The sequence below is a fragment of the Aotus nancymaae genome, unplaced genomic scaffold (assembly GCF_030222135.1).
Source record: "Aotus nancymaae isolate 86718 unplaced genomic scaffold, 86718_ANA_hifiasm-v0.15.2.pri h1tg000030l, whole genome shotgun sequence".
Taxonomy (NCBI): Eukaryota; Metazoa; Chordata; class Mammalia; order Primates; family Aotidae; genus Aotus; species Aotus nancymaae.
In genome coordinates this window covers 13,688,281-13,712,538 of record NW_026988443.1, presented here as the reverse complement: position 1 = coordinate 13,712,538, position 24,258 = coordinate 13,688,281, and the positions used below count along the sequence as shown (strand labels likewise).

Here is a 24,258-nt window from a genome sequence, read left to right as displayed (position 1 = left end):
CTCTTGATTGACTTCATAAGGCCACCCTGTAGCCTCCCTGCTGGCTGCTTGGTCTCGGGCCTCCTGCTGATGCAAGACCTTCTACCCTCAGAAGGAGGCCAATGCATGCCTAAAACATCTTTGACTTCATGCCTATACAGGGTGTGATAGGTAATATTGAGTGTCAGTTTGATTGGATTGAGGGCTACAAAGTATTAATCCTGGATATGTCTGTGAGGGTGTTGCCAAAAGATATTAACAGTTGAGTCAGTGGGCTGGGGAAGGCAGATCCATCCTTAATCTGGTGGACACAATCTCATCAGCTTCCAGTGAATATAAAGCAGACAGAAAAATGTGAAAATAGGAGAGATGGGCCTAGCCTCCCAGCCTATATCTTCGGATGCTTCCTACCCTCGAACATCGAACTCCAAGTTGTTCAGTTTTGAGACTCGGACTGGCTCTCCTTGCTCCTCAGATTACATGCGGCCTATTGTGGGACCCTGTGATCATGTAAGTTAATACTTAATAAACTCCCATATATGTATATACATATGGGTGTGTGTATGTGTGTATATATATATATATATATATATATGGCTCCTATTAGTTCTGTCCCTCTAAGAGAACTCTGACTAATACAACAGGTTCTTGGGGGAATCCATGGGAAGAAGTAGGGTTATCAGCCCCTACCTTCCTGGTTGTGCAAATCTCATTTTATTTTATTTTTTAAATTTATTTTATTTTTTTTGAGACGGAATTTCGCTCTTGTTACCCAAGCTGGAGTGCAATGGCGTGATCTCAGCTCACCGCAACCTCTGCCTCCTGGGTTTAAGCAATTCTCCTCCCTCAGCCTCCCGAGTAGCTGGGACTACAGGCGCACGCCACCATGCCCAGCTAATTTTTGCATTTTTAGTAGAGACGGGGTTTCACCATGTTGACCAGGATGGTCTCAATGCAAATCTCATTTTAAAGCCTGAGGTTTTGATCTTGTATTATGGTGTGTGTGTGGTGGTTTTTTTGTTTTTTGTTTATTGAGATGGAGTCTCCCTCTGTTGCCCAGGCTGGAGTGCAGTGGCTTGATTTCGGCTCACTACAACCTCTGCCTCCTGGGTTCAAGCAATTCTCCTGCCTCAGCCTCTGGAATGGCCAGGACTACAGGTGTGCACCACCACATCCGGCTAATTTTTGTATTTTTAGTAGATACAGGGTTTCACCATGTTGGCCAGGCTGGTCGTGAACTTCTGACCTCAAGCAATCCACCCACCTCAGCCTCCCAAAGTGCTGGGATCACAAGTGTGAGCCACCGTGCCCAGACTGATCTTTGTTATGGTTATATAAGATGTTATCATTGGGGGAAATTGAGCAAAGGATACACTGGACCTCTCTGTGCTATTTTTTGCAACTTCCTGTAAATCTACAATCATTTCAAAATAAATGAACCAAAAAAAATAAAAAAAGAAACAAAAGAAAACCAAAAAGCAACAAACTTTGAGGCAGACCTGGAAATGAACTATTTGACCTCAGCTTCAGAAGTGACTGTTTTAAAGTCTACACTTTGTGGAGGCCAGGTGCAGTGGCTCATGCCTGTAATCCCAGCACTTTGGGAGGCCGAGGAGGACGGATCATCTGAGGTCAGGAGTTTGAGACTAGCCTAGCTAACATGGTGAAACCCTGTTTCTCCAAAAAAAAAAAAACCTATATATATATATAAAACAAATAAACTCTACTCTTTGTCACATGGACCAGAGCAGAAGTTTTCTTGTCTCAGTTTCCCTTGAAGGGTGGGACTTGGTCTAGGGAAAGCACCCCTTATGGAGAATGGTGGGTGACCATCCAGTCTCTCCTCCGTCATGGTGCTCCTGTGGCCCAAGTGTGTGTTTGAGGGGTGACCTACCCTGCTCTGTACAGGAGGGGAGAACCCGAAGGGGAAAAAGGGGAGGCACAGTTTCCATTGTGGGCTCTAGAGAGTTGCGAAAGCAGACAGAAAGATGGAATTTGCTTTTTGGAGCTGAACAAAGCCTTCTCTTTCCTAAGGAAAACCCGTATGTTCAGAGAAACCTCTGTCCTGAAGTGGTAGAGAGGGGTCCCCTTTTGGCAGGCTCAGCCTTTTTGGAGTGTCATTGGCCCAGCCTCCTCTTGGGCCTGAGCTAAAGCCACCCGCAGAGCTGGGCATGGGCCACTCCCCAGACCTGGGGTGAACTCAGCCCTGTGGCTCAACACCCAGGGGCACTCTCCATTCTCAGGGGCTGCAGTTTCCCCAGTGTCCTGAGCACCATGACAGCAGGGTTGTCTTGAGGTTTCAATCAAGTTTCCAAATAATAGAAACTGGGGAGCCAACTTAGGATGCTGGCTTGAAAGTCGTCCCCAAGATCACCCTCAGACTTCATGATTTGCTGGGACTTACAGAACTCAGAAAAGCTATTGTATTCGTGTTTACCATTTATCGTGGTGTAAGGACACAGATCAAAATCAGTAAAAAGAAAAGGTATATAAGCAAAGTCCCAGGGACATCAGGTGCCTGCTTACAGGTGTCCCTTCCTCGTGGAGTCACATGGGAACATGCTAATTCTTCCAGCAACAATGTGTGACAACACATGCAAGGTGTTACCAATCAGGGAAGCTCACCCGAGCCTTGGTGTCCAGAGTTTTTGTTGGGGTCAGTCAGGTAAGTATGCATCACCCATGTGGCCAACCTTAGCCACCAGCCTCCAGGCCCCCAGAGATCAAACTGATACAGTGGCCTCAGACAAATATAAATAGGCATTCATCACAAGTTACATTGTTAGCATAGACTCTGGTCAAACTGATACAGCCCAAGGCCCCAGACATACGAAAACACTGTTATCAAACAGGATGCTAGAAAGGCGGAAGTTATCTCCCAGGAGGAGTCAAGGGCCAGCCCCTTCTTTGGAATGTGCGGGGTTTGAGCAATGCCAGCTTGCTGGACTAACCCCTTACTGTTCAGATGCCAATCGTTTATTTTGCCTAATACACACACAGATCATCTGTTATCACCATGATTTCATAAAAGAAAGATTTAATGCCATGAAGGTAGGTTGGACATCACGACAGTGGTGGGTGGAGGTCAGTGCTCGCCAGGAGAAAACAGTTGGCTTGATGTCGCTACTATGAAAATGAAGGGACCAGAAGCCACAAGTGTGCACCATGAACCCAAGATGGGCTTTTTATTCTTGTTTGTCTACACAGTTTTGTCTCCAGTCAAGGAAGAGCTAAGCTGAGAGGCTCAGCCCTGGCTCTGCTCCTGTGCTGGCTCTGGGTCAGATGTCCCTGCTCTTGGGAAAGACCAGGCCCTGCTGAGGATGGGAGGGTGTGGTGTGGGACCCTCCTCCCTTAAGCATCTAAGCCAGTTTGTTCTTTCTTTTCTTGGAACTTGATACTGTTACAACTTATTCTGGCAAGAAGGGAGTCTGTTGCTTTTAACAAGTGCTCTGGCCTCTGCCCTGCCCCTTGCCTCAGGCTCTGGTCCCTACTAGGCTGACTCTAGAACTCTAGGATAGAACAACAATTTTTTTTTTTTTTTTTTGACACAGGGTCTCATTCCATTGCTCAGGCTGGAGTGCAGTGGTGTGATCACAGCTCACTGCAGCCTCAACCTCCTAGGCTCATTCGATCATCCCACCTCAGCCTCCTGAATAACTGGGACTACAAGTGCATGTCACCACGCCTGGCTAGTTTTTGTATTTTTTGTGGAGATGGGGTTTCCCCATGTTCCTCAGGCTGGTCTCAAACTCTTGGACTCAAGCGATTCTCCTGCCTTGGCCTCCCAAAGTGCTGGGATTACAGGCATAAGCCGCTGCACCAGGCCAGAACAGCTATTCTTCTAAGGTCCCAACTCATCCTGCTTTCCTCGCCATACATCATCCACGCATGGAGCTGAGCATCAAAGGCCTATGCTGCTGGCTTGTGCAGGCTTCATGGCTTGGAGTCAGACAGCCCTGGGTTCCACCATCCACTACTTGGGTGACCTTGAGCAAGTAGCCTAACCTTGCAGATAGCCTTGTTTCTCAGGTGGGACTAATGATAAAGCTTTGAGTAATTCGTGAGTAAATAACAGCCCAGGCCTGGTGCCCAATTTGAACCTATCAATCAGTAACTGTGAGGACAATGAAACACGTGGTTTCAGGTGCAAAGCACAGGGGCAAAGCGAATCCTTGTGATGAGTGCAGTAGGTGCGGTGACACATCCAACTGTCTTGGAACTGGGTGCTGAGAAGTCAAGGGGGCACTGGGGCTTCAGGACTTCCTGGGAGGGAGCACAACTCATGAACATGACAAGAAGAGACCTGGTGGGGTTTTGGGGTGTCATGAGGATTGAGGGGCCTGTTCACCATGGACTCTTTGCATGTGCATTCTGTCTGGGGCTCTCTTCCTTCCATTTTCTTTCTTTTTTTTTTTTTTGAGATGGAGTTTCGCTCTTGTTGCCCAGGCTGAAGTGCAATGTTGTGATCTCAGCTCACTGCAATCTCTACCTCCAGGGTTCAAGCAATTCTCCTGCCTCGGCCTCCTGAGTAGCTGGGATTATGGGCATGTGCCACCATGCCTGGCTAATTTTGTATTTTTAGTAGAGACAGGGTTTCTCCATGTTGGTCTGGCTGGTTTTGAACTCCTGACCTCAGGTGATCCACCCACCTCAGTCTCCCAAAGTGCTGGGATTATAGGCGTGAGCCACCTCACCCAGCTCTTCCTTCCCTTTTTCTACGCCTCCCCTGGCTAATCCCATTTGTCTCTGAAGTGTCCATTTCGATCTCAACTGACCCCTTCATTCCCTGACTCCCCTCCTCTGGGCCCCCTTTGAGTCCAATCCTTAGTTGTAAAATAATCTGCCATTTATTGTGCCAGACATAACGCTGAGGGCACGACCTATATATGCTACCTCATTTGACTCTCTCAGTATTTAGAGAACTAGCTGTAGCTTTATTTTTCTGATTTTACAGATGAAGAAACAGATCCACAGAAGGGAACTGAGTGACTCCACTGCCCTCCCTCATGCAGTCCAGTGGTTGTCTGTGTGCAAGTTCATCTCTGCCCTGAACGATGAGCTTCCTGAGAGCAAGGAAGCTTGTTCACTGTTTAGCCCAGATACTTAGTATGGGCTCAGTAGATGGGAGCCCTCCACCAATCCTTGCTGAATAAATAAATGAATGATGAGTGAGTAGATGAATGTTTGTAAAGTGCCATTGCAAGCTTGGCATACCGTGGACCATGGACGATAAACATGTATTAGTACCTGTGGTGGGCAGAATAATCCCCACCACCCCCCAAATCTTAATCCCTGGAACCTGTGAATTTGTCATGTTACTTGGCAGAGGGAAAGGAAGGTTGCAGATGGAATGAAAGTCGCTAATCAGCTGACTTTAAAATAGGGACATGATCCTGGATTATCTAGGTGTGTCCAGAGTAATCACGTGGGTCCTCAAAAGTGGAAGAGGGAGGCAGGAGGGAACAAAAGAAATGGCAGTGTGAGAAGGACGTGGCTGGACAATGTTGCTGGATTTGAAGATAGAGAAAGGGTCACAAGCCAAGGAAAGCATGCAGCCCCTAGAAGCTGGAAAAGGGACGGAAGTGGATTCTCCCCTACAGCTGCCGAAAGAAGGGCAGCCCTGCTGACATCTTGATTCCAGCCCAGAGACCCATTCAGACTTAGGCCCGCCAGAACTGTAAGAAAATAAATTTGTGTTGTTTTAAGCCACAAATGTGATTTTTTTTTTTTTTTTTTTGAGACGGAGTTTTGCTCTGTTGCCCAGGCTGGAGTGCAATGGTGCAATCTCAGCACACTGCAGCCTCTACCTCCTGGGATCAAGTGATTCTCCTGCCTCAGCCTCCCAAGTAGCTGGGATTACAGGCATGTGCCACCACACCCAGCTACATTTTTTTGTATTTAGTAGAGACCGGGTTTCACTATGTTGGTCAGCAAGTCTTGAACTCCTGACCTCAGGTGATCCACCCGCTTCTACCTCCCAATGTGCTGGAATTACAGGCGTGAGCCGCCGCGCCCAGCCCACAAACGTGATTTTTGACAGCTGCCAAAAAAAAAAAAGAATATAATGCCCTATCCCCGATGCCAAGAATCCCATCTCATCCTTAGTGGTCACTCATCACTTGACAGTTGCATTGCACTGGAGTATTGCTATAAACACCCACTTACTATCGGGAAAGATGCGTAAGAAAAAAGTGCTTTTAAAAACATTTATATATTGGGGTCTAACGGGGAGGTCTCAAGGTGGGACAGAATTTGGTCCTGAGACAGAACTATTGGCTCAGCAGGTTGGGCTGGGTGGATCACAGTGACACCAGGAGCCTTTTAGGGAAGGGAGTCACAGGCTGGTGAGTGAGCAGTGATGCTGGACAGGTAGATGTCAGCACCTTGGGACCACCTATGGCCTCAGGCTGGGGTCCCTGCATAATCATTAGGGCCACCATGCATTGAATCTAGACCCTCTGCCAGACAGGATCCTAAGCCTCCCACAACATCAGCACAACAGTCCATTATGTAGGCCCCATGATGTGCCTGCCTGCCAGAGGAAAGAATTCAGCCCTCGTGTACTCCTCCACCGTGCCAGACGCTGTTCCAAGAGCGGCACATCCTTAACCCATTCAGTCCTCATAACAGCCCCATGTGATGGCTCCCATCGTTGTTCCCAGTTTACAGATTCGGAAACTGAGGCCTAGAAAGGAAGTCACTTGCCCACTCGCACAGCCAGTAATTGGGTCTGAACAAAGGCAGTGTGGCCCTAGGGTCTCTGTTCTTTTTCCTTTTCTGTTTTTGAGACAGGATCTCCCACTGTCACCCAGGCTGGAGTGCAGTGGTGCAATCAGGGTTCACTGCAGCCTCGACCTCCTGGGCTCAAGCAATCCTCCCGCCTCAGCCTCCAGAAGTGCTGAGATTACAGGCCTGAGCAACCACACTCCGCTGTGGGTCTCTTTTCTTAACCACTATGCTTTACTGCCTCTTTAGATGGAATAATAATTATATCATAATTATATATCTGTTAATATAATCATTTAAAAATTGAATGGCCAGGTGCAGTGGCTCTGGCCTATAATCCCAGCACTTTGGGAGGCCAAGGTGGGCAGATCACCTGACCTCAGGAGTTTGAGACCAGGCTGATCAACATGACAAAATCCCATCTCTACTAAAAATACAAAACATTAGCTGGGCCTGGTAGTGCATGCCTGTAATCCCAGCTACTCGGAAGGCTGAGGTAGGAGAATCCTTTAAACCTGGGAAGCGGAGGTTGCGGTAAACTGAGATTACGCCATTGCACTCCAGCCTGGGCAACAAGAGCAAAACTCCGTCTTAAAAAAAAAAAAAAAATAAATAATTATAGTATCAAAATATGCCAATTTAGCACATTGGTTATTTTGAGCTGAAGTCAACTGAGAAGAAGCAGATGCAAGAAAAATTCTCTGGCCTCCCCCTATTTGCCTAAAAGCAGGATATAAATTTGTAGAGGTATCTCTTCTTCGCTCTCTGCCAGGAAGAACAGAAGTTAATCAACATAGACAACTTTGGACCCTTAGCCAGAGAGGGCACCAGAGGAATCTACAAAACAAACCTGACTCACTCACCCCATCCTCCCTTAGTTTCTCCATGTATTTACCCTCCCACAACTTGCCTCCCTAGAAGCTCTAATTCCTTTCACTTTATCTTGTCACTTCTCTAATAATTTATTGTTCTTTTGTCGAGATGCTGCATCAGCCCAAGTTCTAACCACTCCTTTGAGTTACTCATCCTTGTAACATGTGTATGTGTGATGCACATGTTCATAAACTTCTGCTTTTTTTCTGTAAATCTGTCTTTTGTCAGCCTTGTTTACAGGACCCCGGCCAGAAAATCGAGGATGAGGGAAGGAAAAATTATCTTTTCTTCTCCCCTACAATACCACCTCCCATTTGGATCAGGCCTTTCTGTTTATGACACATTCTCCTGTTTTCTCTTGTCATCCTCCCAGTGGCTGGTCATGATGGCGAGTGCCCTTGGCTCTCATTTTGGGAAACAGCACAGAGAGGGAGACACCCAGTCATCCACAATCCGAGACGAGAGTGGGATTCCTTCTGGGGTCTCCTGCCTCCAAGTCCAGAGTCACCCACTCCCACCGGCTGCCCCGTGTCTTGTCGCGGTGCATTAATTATGGGCCATTACACACCTCCTACAGGGGCCCAGATGCTGCCTGCCAGAGCTGTGACCTTACTGTGTCCCCTGGAGAAGATCAGTGGCACTTCCATAACCCCCTGCCAGCCCCACTCTCTGCTCTCCTCTCCAGCTACTGCCTCTCTGGGTCTCTGCAGGCTTCCGGTGTATAGCACAGCTTGTCCCCTGTCCCATCCACCAGAACCACCTTGTGAGCACAGCTTCCTCTCTGCCAAGCCAGCTCACACATTCAGCAGCTCCCGACTTGCTGAGCAAAGCAAGGGTAGTGGCGAATTCCAAGCTTACCATGCCTTCACCCTGACATGTGCAGGGGTGACACAGGGGTGTGGATGGTGTGTGTGCGTGTGTGTGTGTGTGTGTGTGAGAGGAGTGTATGTGTGTGTGTCTCTGTGTGTATTGTATGTTGGGAGGCAGTTTAAGCACTCATGGTTGAACCCATTTGCATGGCCTCTTCTAGGTCTCATAACTGAAAGCGTAACCAGCAAGGGTCATTTTCTTCTTCCCTGTCACTCAGCAGGGTGGGAAGAGGCACTTAGATCTAGAGTTAAGTTTGGGAGCAGGGCCCCGGGGACCCTGGGAGCCCACAGCTTTGGAGCCATGTGACGTTGAGCAAGTTGCTGAATCTCTCTGAGCATTGTTTTCCTTCTGTTTAACTACATTATTGACTCATGATGAAGATTCAATGAGAGTACATGGAAAGCAGTCAGCACAGAGCCTGAGAAACAGCAAACACCGAGAATGAGCTTTTGACAATGGATGCGTTGGGATCACAAACTTGTGGAAGAAAGAGCACTAGGAGGAGAGGAGAAGCCCAGGGTTCCACAGGCAGAATTCACTGGGCTTTAGGCAGGAGTTGCGTCATCTTCACCTCAGTTTCCATGTCTATATAATGGGCAGTAGCTGAATTGAGCAGTTGCTTAAAACCATGGCTAACACCATGGAATTCTAGAAAATAAAAGTGAAAACCACAGGTCGTCGCAGAAGTTTCCCCTTCTTGAATTGAACTCTTCCCTCCCTTTTCCTCAGAATTGAAGGCATTTGGCAAGTGTTAGTACATAAAACCAAAGGACAGGCATCTTAGTTTCTCCTCCCTACTTTAAAGCCCAAAACTCCCAGGTCCTGAGTGACTGGCTGAAGGGTCTAAGAATCATCTGGAGATCTTGTGACTCACAATGCCCCTGAGTTTTGACCCTGGAACCCTGGTTGGTTGGGGATGAGGGCACCAAAGCATCTGTGTCCTTAATAAATTTCCCTAGTAAGTCCAGATCAGGCGGCCACTGTGAGAGATCAGAGACCAAGAGCTCTGTTGAGGATTGTCCAGATGCCCCTGGGAAGAGTCCTAGACTTCCAGAGTCCTGTCTCCAGGCTCCTACTCCTCCATTCTAAGACCCTGAGAATTAAAGGAACGAGCTTTTTCAGACCTCACCATCTCTTGCTTCCTCCTACTGAGCATCTTTGATCTCTGTATTTTGATCAATTTCCAATCACCATAACTGTTCTTGGGTCCAGGACAATTGACATTGGTTCTGCAGATGCCACGCCCTGGAGGCACAGGTTAGTGAAGCTGGATCTACAACAAAGTCTTCACTAGACTCGGAAGCACAACTTGAAGAGCCCGCCATTCGGGTGACTTGAGACAACTGAGGTAATGGTGTGGTGAGTGTTCAGGAAGCCATGAGCCCCAAGTGCCAGCATTCCATCATTGCATCCTGTGCCTTGTTGGGCTAGTGGGTGCCCAGTAAATAGGAGGCAGAGGAGGGGAATAGTTTGTTTAGCTGCAGTATTGCAGCAATAGCTAACTGGTTTACCAGGAGCAACTCCCCCAACCCCCTACCTTTTATTTATTTATTTATTTATTTTATAGACGGGGTTTCACCATGTTGGTCAGGCTAGTCTTGAACTCCTGACCTCAGGTGATCTACCCACCTTGGCCTCCAAAGTGCTTGGATTACAGGTGTGAGCCACCACACCCGGCCCTTATTTTTTTCTTAAGAGCTTCTGGAGCCCAGCTTTGTCTGCTTTAAATCTCATTGTGTGATTTCTTTCCTATAGTGAATCCTTTCCTATAGTGAATCAGCAAGAGTATAAGGTCTCAAGTGATTTCGGTGACCTTGGCCACATTCAATGCACTCTTAATCCAGAATCAACTGTGCCCCTTGTGAACACACACCTGCCCCTCTTCCAGCTCATTCTTCATAGGAACAAGCACAATAATCATCAGTAAGTCTCAAAGGCTCACCATGGACTGCAAATCCATCTGGAAGGTTCTATATAGTTGTCAATACAATCCCATCAGGTAGGAATTTAGATTTTCCCCATTTTACAGATGAGAAAACCAAGGCTTGGGGAAGTTAAGACTTAACTTGCTGACAGTCTTACAGCTGGTCAGTGGTGGAGCAAAGACTCGAGCCTGGACCTCCAAGCCCACACCTTTAACCACTCTGCTGAAGAGCCTCTTCATATTGGTAGAAAGAAATGCCTGGTTTCATAGGATAACCCAAGCCCTCTTCTGCACCCCCCTTCCCCAGGGCCGCCTCCCAGCTAGCAGTCCTGCAGCCACTTCCCACTTGCAGTAAATGTACTCCATACCTGCCGCCTGGAGTTCATTATTTCAAAAAGACATTTGGAAACTCAGCTCTGCTGAGTCTCATGTGTTCCCTTTTGCTAATTCAATAATTCTGTTTTTCAAATATGAGTGTGTTTTTTAAGCTTGTCATTGGACTGATTACTCAGCAGATATTATCCGATCGTTGTTTTCTTCTTTGAACTCATGCTCACACAAGCCTGATGGATTTCAGGGCACAGACCTGTGATTTATGACTGGGGTGTCTGTTCACCAAGGGCAAGGCCTTGGCTGTCTGTATGCTGAGGCTCAGCAATCAGGCAGGGCATAAGAGGGCCAGTCTGAAACCCTGAAGAATATGACATACCAACCAGATCATGACAGAAAGCAGCAGCTTGAGCACCTACTGGTGCATTTGGTTCACCAAATGCTGAGTGGTTATATCTGGGTGGTGGATTTTAAGGGAATTTTTAGATTTTTCTTTATACTTATATGTTTTATTTTCCACTGCTTTTAGTTTATAAAGTGTGTGTAATTTTAATAATAAAATAAGAATACATTTTTTGTGATTAAGGTGGGCACAGTGGCTCACACCTGTAATCCCAGCACTTTGGGAGGCCAAGGCAGGCGGATCACTTGAGGTCAGGAGTTCGACACCAGCCTGGCCAAAATGGTAAAATTCCATCTCTACTAAAAATACAAAAAAAATTAACCTGGCATTGTGGTGAGCACCTGTAATTCAAGTTACTCAGAAGGCTGAGGCAGGAGAATCGCTTGAACCGAGGAGGCGGAGGTTGCAGTGAACCAAGATAGCACCACTGCACTTCAGCCTGGGTGATAAGGCAAGACTCTGTCTCAAAAAGAAAAAAAAATTCATCATGATTAAAAATAAAGTTAATTCAATAAGATAAATGTGATCCTTTAGGCAAAGCCTCAGGTAAGTCTGGCTTTTATGAACTTGGTAAAGCCACTCCCAGAAGCAGACCCCTTTGAAAATGAGCAGAACATGAGGCAAAAAGAGAAAACGAGATCAAGGCTATTAATTACGTTCACATAGTTTAAAGAATAGAATGAAACTGGAGCTTTTAAAATGTAAACTTGATCGTTTGTTAAATCTTAGACATCACTTTTGTTTACCCTCAGGCATGACTTGACATAAATTTGCAAGTGGACCGTAGGCTGGATCTGTTTCTGTGTGTTTTTCATTCAACAAACATGGATTGAGCTTCACCCTATAAAAGTCAGCGTTCTAGGCTTAAAGGATTCAAGAAGGAATGAGGATGGAGCCTCAGGCTTGAGCACCTCCTAGTCTATGGGGAGACAGTTATGTGAACAGTTACACAATTTGACAAGTGCTCTAGGAATGCAATGGGGAAGCCCAAAGGAGGTAGTCTTTGCTCTGCCTGAATAAGTCAAGCAAGGCTTCACAGAAGAGGTGACTCACACTTGGAATAGGAGTTTTCCAGGTGGAGAAGGTGGGGAAGGCATTATGGGCAAAGGGAAGAAGATATGCACAATTACCTGGGGATGATGGTGATAGGAAAAGTTTGTGTCCATGAAATAGCAAGTTGCTGCTTGTGACTACAATTTAGAGTATATAGCATACCGTTGTAGATGTTGGTTGAATGGGTAGGAGCCTTGAATGATGGACTAGGAGGTTAACTTGGAGCTAGAGAGCTATTAAAAGATTTCAAGCAGGGGAATGGCATGATCAGATTTGCATTTCATTGATCTGACATTGATCATGTCTGGTCAATGGATGCATCAATGAAAGTCCACTTGGGAGACAGAAATCACATCAATTATTTGGAGAGAGGGAATTTAATGTAAAGAATTATGAACCAGGTCTATCTATCTATCTATCCATCCTGCTATCTATCACATGTCATTCATTAAAGCTCACTATTTTACCAGGTTTTTCTTTTCTCACTTTTATAAATTTAAGGGTACAATTGCAATTTTGTTACAGATATATTTTGTGCAGTGGTGACATCTTGGCTTTTAGTATAACCATCACTCGAATAACGTATCAGTTATTACACCCAGTTTTTCTTATAATGTGAACTTTACAAATGCAAAAATCCTAAATGTACATTTGCTAAGTTTTTACAGATGCATACACCTGTGTAACTAAAATTGCTATTGAAACAGGAGACATTACCATCACCCTAAAAAGATCCTTCGTGTCCATTCACAGCCAATCCCTGCTTTCACAGAGACAACCACTATTCTGATTTTGTCCACTATAAATTAGTTTAGCTGAGGTTTCTCAACCTCAACACTATTGACATTGTGGCCCAAATAATTATTGGTTGTTGGAAATTGCCTGTACATTATTTGGTCTATCCTTAGAACTTCATATACATGGAATATACTTTTTTTTTTTTTTTTGGCTTTTTTCACTTAACATAATGCCGATGAGATTCTTCCATGTTGTTTTGTGTATCGCTGGCTGTTGTGTTTTTATTGCTGAGTGACATTTCATTGTGTGGCTAGATCACAGTTTGTCTATCCATCCTCTTGTTAATGAACACCTGGGCAATTTCCAGTTTTTGCTTATTATGAATAAAGTTGCTATGAATATTCATATATAATTTTCTTGTGTGTGAGCATATGTTTTAATTCTTACTGGCTAATTAGCTAAGAGGAATTTCTGGGTCATAAGGTAGATATACAAATAGTTTAGTTTTGTTTTGAGACAGGGTCTCAGACTGTCACAGGCTGGAGTGATCATGGTTCACTGCAGCATCAACCTCCCAGTCTCAAGCAATCCTCCCACCTCAGTCTCTCAAGTAGCTGGGACTACAGGTGTGTACCACCACACCTGACTAATTTTCATATATTTTTCTAGAGGCGGTCTCTCCCTATTTTGCCCAGACTAGCCTCAAACTCCTGGGCTCAAGTAACCCTCCTGCCTCAGCCTCCCAAAGTGTTGAGATTACAGGCATGAGCCACTGTGCCCAGCCTGTAATTAGTTTTATAAGATACCACCAGACCCTTCTCCCATTGAAAGAGAAGTGGTCGAATCATTTTCCATGGCCATACACAAGTTATGAGAGTTCCAGTAGCTCCACGTCCTTCCTAACACTTAGTCTTGTCAGTCTTTTTAATTTAACTTTTCTGGTGAGAGTAACATAGCTTTTTATTGTGGTTTAAATGTGCCTTTCCCTGGTGAGTAATGATGTTGAGCTCTTGTCTCTATTTGCCATACGTAGATCTTCTTTTGTGAGTCCTTTTTTCAAATCTTTTCCTCATTTTTTACTAGATCGCTTGAGACAGGGTCTCACTCTGTCTGTTGCTTAGGCTGGAGTGTAGTGGCACAAACTCGGCTCACTGCAGCCTCTGCCTCCTGGGATCAAGCAATTTTCCCACCTCGGCCTTCCAAGTAGCTGGGACTATAGGCACACACCACCACACCTGGCCAATTTATGTATTTTTTGGCAGAAACAGGGTTTCACTATGTCGGCCAGGCTGGTTTTGAACTCCTGGGCTCAAGTGATCCACCCACCTTGGCCTTCCAAAGTGCTGGGATTATAGGCATGAGCCATTGTGCGAATAAAGAGGCTTTTAAGTTTTTAAAGCTTTTTACATTGTATGATTAAGCCTTTGATCCATATATTCCACTTTTTTTTTTCAAGACAGGGTCTCCCTCTATTGCCCAGGCTGGAGTGCAAGGGTGCAATCATGGCTCAGTATGACCTCAACCTCCTAAGCTCAAGCAATCCTCCCATCTCAGCCTCCTGAATAGCTGGAACTATAGCCACCATGCCCAGCTAATTTTTAAATTTTTTGTAGAGATAGGTTCTCAGTATATTGCCCAGGCTGGTCTTAAACTCTTGGGTTCAAATGATCCTCCCACTTTAGCTTCCCAAAGTGTTGGGAAGATAGGCATAAGCCACAGTCCCTGGCCCATATAGTCCATTTTCTATGTCCCTCTTGGTTTCAGCCAGATCCAAGAGCACAGGGGCTTCTGGGTCAGGCATTTAGATGGTGTCTTTGCCAATTTTCTGTTGCTAAGTACCACAGACTGGGTACTTTATAAAGAAAAGAGGTTTATTTAGCTCATGGTTCTGGAGGTTGGAAAATCTAGGGCGTGATGGCAGCTTCTGGTGAGGGCTTTGGTACTGCATCATAACTTGGCAGAAAAGCGGAAGGGCAAGAGAGCACGTGTGAAAGAACTCACAAGAGCTAGCCAAGCTCATCTGACAACAATCCACTCTTGTGGGAATTCACTCGGTCTTGCAATAAGGGCATGAATCTATTCATGATTCATGTGGGCTCCACCCTCATGACCTAATCCCTTCCTAAAGTCCCCACCTCTTAATATTATTACATTGGCAATTAAATTTTCAACACATGAACTTTTGGGGGATGCATCCAAACCATAGCAGGAGGCATCCATCATCCCCCCACCCCCACTGAGTCTCAGAGCTGCACAGATGACTGTGTCAGGATGTCCTCATTCTGAAGAGACATGAACATTTAGCTGAGTCATCAAGGTGCAATTATGTGTCCACTCTGAAGGGACAGAGAATTGGTCCACTCACCATTGGCCATCAAACCCCTCTCTGCCTTCCAGGTCTGGCTGAAAACTGGCTTTTGTTCTAGTCCTTATTAGACCTTGAGAAAGTCCCAGCCCTTATCTGAGCTGCCCCATCTGTAAAAGGAGAGATCTTTGACATGAGGCGGCTCAGCCTAGCAATCATGAGGCTGTGGGTTCAGATTTCCTGCCTGGTTCAAATCCTGCTGTCTCTGCACCCATTGCAAATGAATCCATCTTTGTGCTTTGGTTTCCCCACCAGCAAAGTGGGATTAACAACAGTGCCGACTTCAGAGATAAGACTCATATAGCTCTGGCTCACAGCCCTCAACAGTTTCTAGCTGGTTATCCTGCTTGCAGCACATCCTTAATAAACACAACAGCCCTGGGTGGTCAGAACTATCATTGGCCCCATTGTACAAGTGAGAAAATCCAAGGTTGAGTACATTAGGGACTTATCCAAAGTCCTAAGGCTAAGAAGTGGCAAAGCTGGGATTGAACTTCAAAGCTTGCAAAGCTCTTGGGGAAAAGAAATCTTTGAAAAAAGCTGTGCTGTATTATCCCACATTTTCTCCTCACTCCTTAGAACACCATAGCCAACTGAAAATTAAGCCTAGAAGAATATTTAAGTTTTAATTTTACAGACAAAAGAAACCAAGCCCAGAATCAGAGGAGTCACTGTCTCCCACAGGAAGATGAGGGATGCTCTGGAGATGAGAAGGACCCTGGGGGAGCCAGACAGGCTGGGTGAGGACAAACCAAGGTAGAGGCTGCCAGCTGGTGGCCCCAAGTCTGTTGCAATCCAGGGATGCATTTATTTATTTGTACAATTAAAAAAACATTTTTACTATTAACATATTAATCTGCTTTAGTCAAAGTTTTTTTTAAAAAAAATGAAATGCAAACATTAAAAAATCAGAATTTCTCTCTCATGTACATTGCACACACACATATGCACATGCACACACACAATCTAGATATCTGGCTTCTCCTGAAAGCTCAGAAGATTTGGCAACACTGGGTAGCCATTGGCTGGAGCTGATAGCAGCTGGCTTTGTGAAGGATGAAAACCTGGGTCCCCACAGTCCCCACCCCTTGCTGTCCTTTACATCTGGCTCACTGATGTCATCCATCTGACCCTGGAAGGCACTGGGTTTTGGACCACTGACTCTCGGGTTTCAATGCTGCCATTCTCAGCTGGGGGCTTTCTCAGATAGGGTTCTTACCCTGGTGGCCATGGGTAAAATGTGAGGGAGCCTGTGAATTTGGATGGGTGTACTAATCACATGTTTCTGAAATTTTGACATCTGAGACTTTGCCGGCCCTGGGGAGACTCCCCCTTGCAGGGCCAGACAATTTCTAGTGATAGTAAAGTACTCTCCTTAACCTCTAGAGCCCGAACACCATAGCTGCCTCCTGCAGCTTTTACACGCTGGGCCACTCTTCTCCTGCCCTAATCACCTCCTGACAACTAGAAACAGTCCCTATGCCCTAGTACCAACTGAAATTATTCAAACTGGCAAATTCTAAGCCTGTGTATCCTGTCTCACCCATTCTTCCTGCAAAAACCACAATAAAGGCTCTGGCTCAGTTTTCCTTCTGTTTGCTTTGCTTTCTGACCATCCTGTGTTGTCCTGGGTGGCATGGTGGGGTGGTGTGGTGGCGTGGCATGGTGTGCCTCCTCCTCTGGGATCTGTGTAGCAAGCTATCATTTCAACAGCAGTCAGCTCCTGATAACCATAGCTAAATAATAAAACCTACATTTTACACAGAAAAGTGTACATCTTTTTTTTCACTAACCTCTAACTGCAACTGAGAATTTCCTTCAATTATTATGGTGGCAACAAACCACAGTAGTATTAACAATGTCAGCTGTAAGAAGGAAAGAGGAAAGAAACACGAAAGGTGACTTGGCGGTTAAGACAAGTTTATTTTAGAGAAACAACGCTGAGAGGGGTGTTTGGCCAAGTTAGGTTAGAGGCACACTTTTTTACAGACTAAGAGTTTTTAACGATTTAGTGTGGGAGAGTTTATTAGAGGCTTGGACTGCTTTTGTGTTTTTTCTTGAGCTTATTAGGGAGGGAGAGTTGTGTGTCTGTTCCCATACATTTTTCTGCAGCTGCAGGCATATTCCCCGAGTCTGCTTTTAGCTTTCCTATCTTAGTGCACCTGAAGGGAATGGAATGTGCTTATTAAGGCCCACTGTTTTACTGGGGCCATTGTATGAGGGTGAAGTTTGGCAGTTACCCAAGAGACTTTTCCCCTACCTCCCTCTGTGCCCAAGCTGTTTTATCTGTGTTTTACTGTTTGCTCTTTCTGGCTGCTTGTAGTTAGAAGAGAAGTGATTTCCTTAAAATGCATAAGGCTAAGAAGGGAGCTGGAACTTAAAGTGGCAGTGTTTGTCCGAGATGACGGTCTCCTGCTCTGTCATCAGTGTCTTTGCTTCATAAATCAGCCTGGCACCATGGCGCATGCCTGTAATCCCAGCAATTCGACAGGCTGAGATGGGAGGATTGCTTAAGCCCAGGAGTTCGAGACCAGCCTGCGAAACATAGGGAGACTCTGTCTCTACAAAAAGTAAAAAATTAGCTAGATGTAGTGGCTCATGCCTATAATCCCAGCTACTTAGGGAGGTTGAGGTGGGAGGATCATTTGAGCCCAGGAATTCAAGGCTGCAGTGAGCCATGATTGCGCCACTGCACTCCAGCCTGAGTGACAGAGGAAGACTCTGTCTCAAAATTAAAATAAATAAAATAAAACAGGCCAGGTGTGGTGGCTCATGCCTGTAATCCCAGCCCTTAGGCAGGCTGAGGCGGGCAGATCGCCCAAGGTCAGGAGTTTGAGACCAGCTAGCCCAACATGGCGAAACCCCCTCTCTACTAAAAATACAAAAATTAGCCAGGTGTGGTGATGCGCGCCTGTAGTCCCAGCTACTTGGGAGGCAGAACCCAGGAGGCAGAGGTTGCAGTGAACTGAGATCATGCTACTGCACTCCAGCCTGGGCAACAGAGCAAAACTCTGTCTCAAAAAAAGAAAGAAGAAGAAGGAAGAAGGAAGAAGAAGAAAGAAGAAAGAAGAAAGGAGGGAGAAGGAGGAAGGAGGAGAAAATGTCAGTAGATGTGGAGGAAGACCAGAGACTCACTTTGCAGCCAGGAAGAAGTCAGACACCCTGTCCTCCAAACATATCAAGTTTTCTAGGGGAAATAAGTACAAAATTCATGCATTTGATCCTTTTTCCATTAAAAACAAAATTGGGCTGGGCACAGCGGCTCATGCCTGTAATCCCAATACTTTGGGAGGCCAACATGGGCAGATCACTTGAGGTCAGGAGTTCAAGACCAGCCTGGCCAACCTGGTGAAACCCTGTCTCTACTAAAAATACAAAAATTAGCCAGGCGTGGTGGCATGTACCTGTAATCGCAGCTACTCAGGAGGCTGAGGCAGGAGAATCACTTGACCTGGGAGACTGAGATTGTCGTGAAACAAGATGCCACCACCGCACTCCAGCCTGGGCAACAGAGCAAGACTCTGTCTCAAAAAAAAAATTAAAAAGTAAGGCCAGGCGCAGTGGCTCACGCCTGTAATCCCAGCACTTTGTGGGGCTGAGTGGGCAGATCACCTAAGGTTGGGAGTTTGAGAACAGCCTGACCAACATGGAGAAACCCCATCTCTACTAAAAATACAAAATTAGTTGGGCATGGTGGCACATGCCTGTAATCCCAGCTACTGGGGAGGCTGAGAAAGGAGAATTGCTTGAACCCAGGAGGCAGAGGTTGCGGTAAGCTGAGATGGCACCATTGCACTCCAGACTGGGCAACAAGAGTGAAATTCTGTCTCAAAAAAATAAAAAATAAAAAATAAAAATAATAAATAGAAACCACAAATCTTTTCATAACACATCAGAGTTGTTGCAGATAATTTGAAATACTGTTTGTTCTCATCACTACTTTGACATTATTGCAGTGAATAAACCTGTAGTAAGACGGAGTTCAACGGGAGGGCTCTGGGCAACCCAATTTGGACTTCACAGACCAGCCACCCTCCTATAAAGAAAGAAGGAGACCTCACCCTAAGGAAAGCAGTTAGTGACAGTCCTGGAGAAGCACCTCTGAAGAATGGCAGGATGTTGCATCACACTGCCCCGGAGGCCACAGCCTTGGGACTGCAGGCCACAGATTCGCTGTGTTCTCCATTTCTGTACTTGAGTGAGCTGGCAGCTCAGGACATCTGGCAATATACAAGATGCACAAATGTGTTTAAGTGGATACCCTAATGCATAAATAGCAGTAAATCTCATGGTAAATATTCCTTCCACGCTGATTATACCAAAGAGCAAGTCTCTGTTTGGCGCTAGCATGTCTAACACCTCACTAGCTCTTGCTAATCTGTTTTAACAAAGAGAGACTGGCCTCAGGCTCAGAATCATTGCATCTGTGCTGTATATGTATTTCCCATAGTGGTATATTTATTAAGGAAGAAAAAAGTAGGTTACTAATAAAAATATTGTTAGTTGGTTGGGTGTGGTGGCTCATGCCTATAATCCTAGAACTTTGGGAGGGTGAGGCAGGTGGATCACTTGAGGTCAAGAGTTCGAGACCAGCCTGGCCAACATGGTGAAACCCCATCTCTACTAAAAAATACAAAAATGAGCTGGGTGTGGTGGCATGGGCCTGTAGTCTCACCTACTTGGGAGGCTGAGGCAGGAGAATCGCTTGAACCCAGGTGGCAGAGGTTGCAGTGAGCTGAGATTGTGCCACTGCACTCTAGCCTGGGCAACAGAGCGAGTCTCTAAAAAAAAAAAATACATATATATATATATGTATATATATATATAGTTAGTGACAGTGAAGTGGCATAGAAATGTGGCAAAAATCTGAGTCACAAACTTGGGGTACACTCTGCCAAATGGCATCCCAAAGTCTTGAGAAACTGCTGTGTCACAGCCATCTCTGTGTGCTGCGCCTCTGAGAGGTCTGCCCATTCCTCCATTCGTTCTTTTGTATTTATGAGAGCACCAGTCTATTGAGCACCTCTGGGTGCCAAGTTCTGTTACTTGACTAAGAACAGATCTAGCTGCTTCCTGCCACTCCCCATCTGGACATGAAATTCCTTCTGTTGCTCTGCCAACCTTCTCTTTCTTTGTCCCGCTCTTGATCTAAGAATCCCATTCTGGGGTGGGTTTGAGGTGTTAATGCTGGGTAAGTGAGCCTGCCTGGACCTACGGTGATCCCAGACAGTTTCAGGGGTGGGGGTGGGGGACAATCAAAGGTCTCCAACCTCAAAGGTCCCTCGGGGAGGGGGTGCATGGGGTTGTCTTCCCTTGGGGTTCCCAAGGACTAATCTGCTGGCTTGTGCAGCACCCTCAAAAAGGAAGCGGAAGAGGTCACACTGTATCTAGTATCCACAAAGCCACTTAGATGAGAAGCTCTTCTGTCTGCAGTGAATAAGCTCCAGCACTAATCACAAATCTGCCCCTTATCAACAAATCCCTCACCCACCACAAGTAACCAAGTGCAACCTGGAGATGCCGTTGTCTTTTGCTCACACTCTATTTTTTTTTAGAAATCTGCACTTGGTTTGTGTATGAACATGTATTTGAACTGTTGTGTGTTTAAAAATTTAAACTGTCTTATACAGAAAATAGTCTTAAAAATATATATCATTTAGTCAGTGAACTGAGAGGTCTGGGGATGCGTCTGTTTCAGGCGAAGCCGACCCAGGGAAACCTTGGTTTCTCATCTCTGGCTCTTGCTTCTGTTGTGTTCACTTCAGTTTCAGGCTCTGTTTCATGGCCAGATGGAGACAGGCGTTCTAGTTCCTACCTCCTCTCTGGTTCCAGCGAATTTGCACGTGTCAGGAATCTGACCAGTGTTCTGACTTGGTCATATGCCTGTACCTGCCGTGGCTGCCGTGGCTGCAGGGGTTGGAGTTATTGATTGGCTTGGGGTGAGAGGCATCACAGATTCCTCCCCTGGAACGATCAGCTTCTCTGGGAACATGTGAACCAATGGGATGGATCCCCAGAGGACAACAGGGATATAGTTCCCAGAGGGGTGGAAAATGGATGCGGGCAGAAATGACAGCAGATGTTCTTGGCCTTGCACAGATGCTAAGTGGAGGGGCTGAGGTTGCACCAGGGGCTGTGGACCACTAAGCCCCCATGGCCTGAGGCCTGTCTATATCCCAGAGCCCCGTAGGGCCTGGCAAACAGCATGCTCTTCGTGCATTCATGCCTGTTGTGTGAGTTTCCTGTTGTTGTGCTCTGCACACCTGCCCATTGGGAGACCTTGTTTTTCTAGCTCATTCTTCTGGGTGGTCACCCATTGCCTGGCCTCTGTCCCTCCAGAAATGAGGTCTCATCCCTGTGGGTGAGTCCCTCCTGGTCTCTCTTCATCTTTTGCAGCAAACCTCAGTCTGAAGTGAAACATCAGGAAAGAATTCAGCCTTTAGTGTCATGGACACACACACAGAGCCTGTAGGTTCTGGATACATTCCTTAGATGAGGGGTCGTGGCGGGCAAGGCTGTAGGCTGTCTAGGTCATGTCTTTGGGGCCTGGAGGCTATGCAGCAGCTTCCACTGGACACTTCCCCTAGATCAGGGTACATGGGACCAAACCTGGGTTCAAGATCTATCGTCAGCTCAGGGCTGTGCACAAGGAGTCTGGTATTAACTGGCAGATGAAGTGGAGGAGCTGGGAGCAGATGGGCCCTAGAGGGTCAGTCACTTTTTGGGGAAGTGCTGACATAGGTGGTTGCAACTTCCTGGCTGATTGGTGCCTGACCAAACCTAACGACATACATAAACCAGGGCCTTCAGAAGTGTATGCCATCACAGCTCCTGCAGCTACGCTGTCCTGGCTCAGGCTGCCATAATGAAATACCATAGACTGGGTGGCTTAACCCAGGAAGAATTTCTCACAATTATGGAGGATGGGATGTCTAAGATCAAGGTGCTGGAAAGGTAGGTTTCATTCTGAAGCCTCTTCTTTTGGTTTATATGTGGCTGCCATTTCATTGTGTGCTCACATTACCTCTTCTTTTTTTTTATTTTTTTGAGACAGAGGCTAACTCTGTCACTCAGGCTGGAGTGCAATGGCATGATCACAGCTCGCTGCGGACTTGACTTCCTAAGCTCAAGTGATCCTCCCACCCCAGCTTCCCAAATAGTTGGGACTACAGGCATGCACCACAATGCCCAGCTAATTTTGTAAAAAGATTTTGTAGAGACAAGGTCTCCCTATGTCACCCAGACTGGTCTTGAACTCCTGGGCTCGAGTGATCCTCCTGCCTCAGCCTCCTAAAGTGCTGGGATTACAGGCATAAGCCACTGCACCTGGCCAACACAACCTCTTCTTTGTGCATGGGGGAGAGAGAGAGCACATGTGTGCAAGCTCTTTGGTGTCTCTTCATATAAAGGCACTAATCCCATCATGAGGGCTCCACCCTCATGCCCTCATCTAGCTATAATCACCTTCCAAAGGCCCCATCTCCAAATCTCCTCGCATTGGGGGTTAGGGCTTCTGCATATGAATTTTAGGGGGACATAATCCAGTGCATAGAAAATGCTAAGTCCCTTCCGTCTCACTCACTCTGACCTGCCTGGCACTCTGTGCTGTTTTACTGATGGGGAATCTAAAGCCTGAAAGGCAGAGTGACTGGCCCAGGTCTCAGAGCCTGGGAGTGGTGGCGGCAGGATTGGAATCCAGCTCCAAAGTCCATTCATTGAATCATTGAGCTTTGCAGTTTTCCAAGGGCCAGAAATCTGCACAGTGGGCTTCTGAAAGCCAAGCAACGAAGAAGCAACAGATTACAGAAAACCACCAAACTACAGGACATGACTAATTAGGTCAGCTGATTTGTTTGAGACAGAAAAACATGGGGGCAGTTATTTCACAGAAAAATAAAGCCATGAAGCAAAATGCTTATGTTCTCTCCTTCGTTACTGATGGAGCAGGAGGTCCTACCTGCTGTCGTTGCATTTCTGATGCCTCTCTCTCCTTCGTTACTGATGGAGCAGGAGGTCCTACTTGCTGTCATTGCATTTCTGATGCCTCTCTCTCCTTCGTTACTGATGGAACAGGAGGTCCTACTTGCTGTCATTGCATTTCTGATGCCTCTCTCCCCTTCGTTACTGATGGAGCAGGAGGTCCTACTTGCTGTCGTTGCATTTCTGATGCCTCTTGCTGGTGCAGGACGTACTTAGTGCTTGGTCGATATGGAGAGAAGGAGGGATGGAAGGAAGAGGGACTGAAGCAGGAGGATCCTGTATCATGTGCTCCTGGGCCAGAACCAAAATTTCCTTTCTTTTTTTCCCCTTTCTTTTCTTTTTTTCTTTCCTTTTCTTTTCTAGGATGGGGACTTTGCTAGGCTGGAATGGAGTGACGTGATCAAAGCTCACTGCAGCCTCCAACTCCTGGGCTCAAGTGATCCCCCTGTCTCAGTCTCCCAAGTAGCTGGGACTACAGGCATGTGCCACCACACCCGGCTAAGTTTTTAATTTTTTGTAGAGGTGAGGTCTCACTATGTTGCTCAGGCTGGTCTGGAACTCCTGCTCAAGCAATCCTCCTGCCTCGGCATCCCCAAATGCTGAGACGACAAGTGTGAGCCATCATGCCTGGCCCGTAGCCTAATTTTCTTAAACTCTAATTCATGCTTAAGGTCCAGAGAGTTTTGTTTCACACTATTTTTCCTTACTTCCCCCACCCCGGCACACTCAACTTAGAAAAATTGCAAACACAGAAAACTATAAAAAGCAAAAAACACCCACAGACCATAGCTGTCAAAATCTGTGGTTGTTTTTCCTTCCAGTCTTTTTTAAATGCCTCAATTCATATTTTTGTCTATAATTTTAACATAGGTAGACGCGTATATGCTCCATGTTTGAAGACACAATTGCTGCCAATGGCATTTTGCCTTTGGCTAGTACACCTTGCAAACTGCCAAACGCAGTGCTTCCCTGTCACCTTCTGAAAACACTTGCTGAACCACTTCCCTGCTGGGGGCA

At 46.2% G+C, this 24,258-nt stretch overlaps 1 long non-coding RNA gene across 1 annotated transcript in view; it reads right to left on the bottom strand.

Annotated features, from left to right (window-relative positions):
* LOC135277203 (uncharacterized) overlaps positions 1-24,258 on the bottom strand; it is a 30,082-nt gene that overhangs the window by 5,373 nt on the left and 451 nt on the right. Inside the window, exon 2 of the long non-coding RNA XR_010344774.1 lies at positions 11,447-11,564. This is a non-coding gene — a long non-coding RNA (uncharacterized LOC135277203). The remainder of the gene's footprint in view (positions 1-11,446; positions 11,565-24,258) is intronic.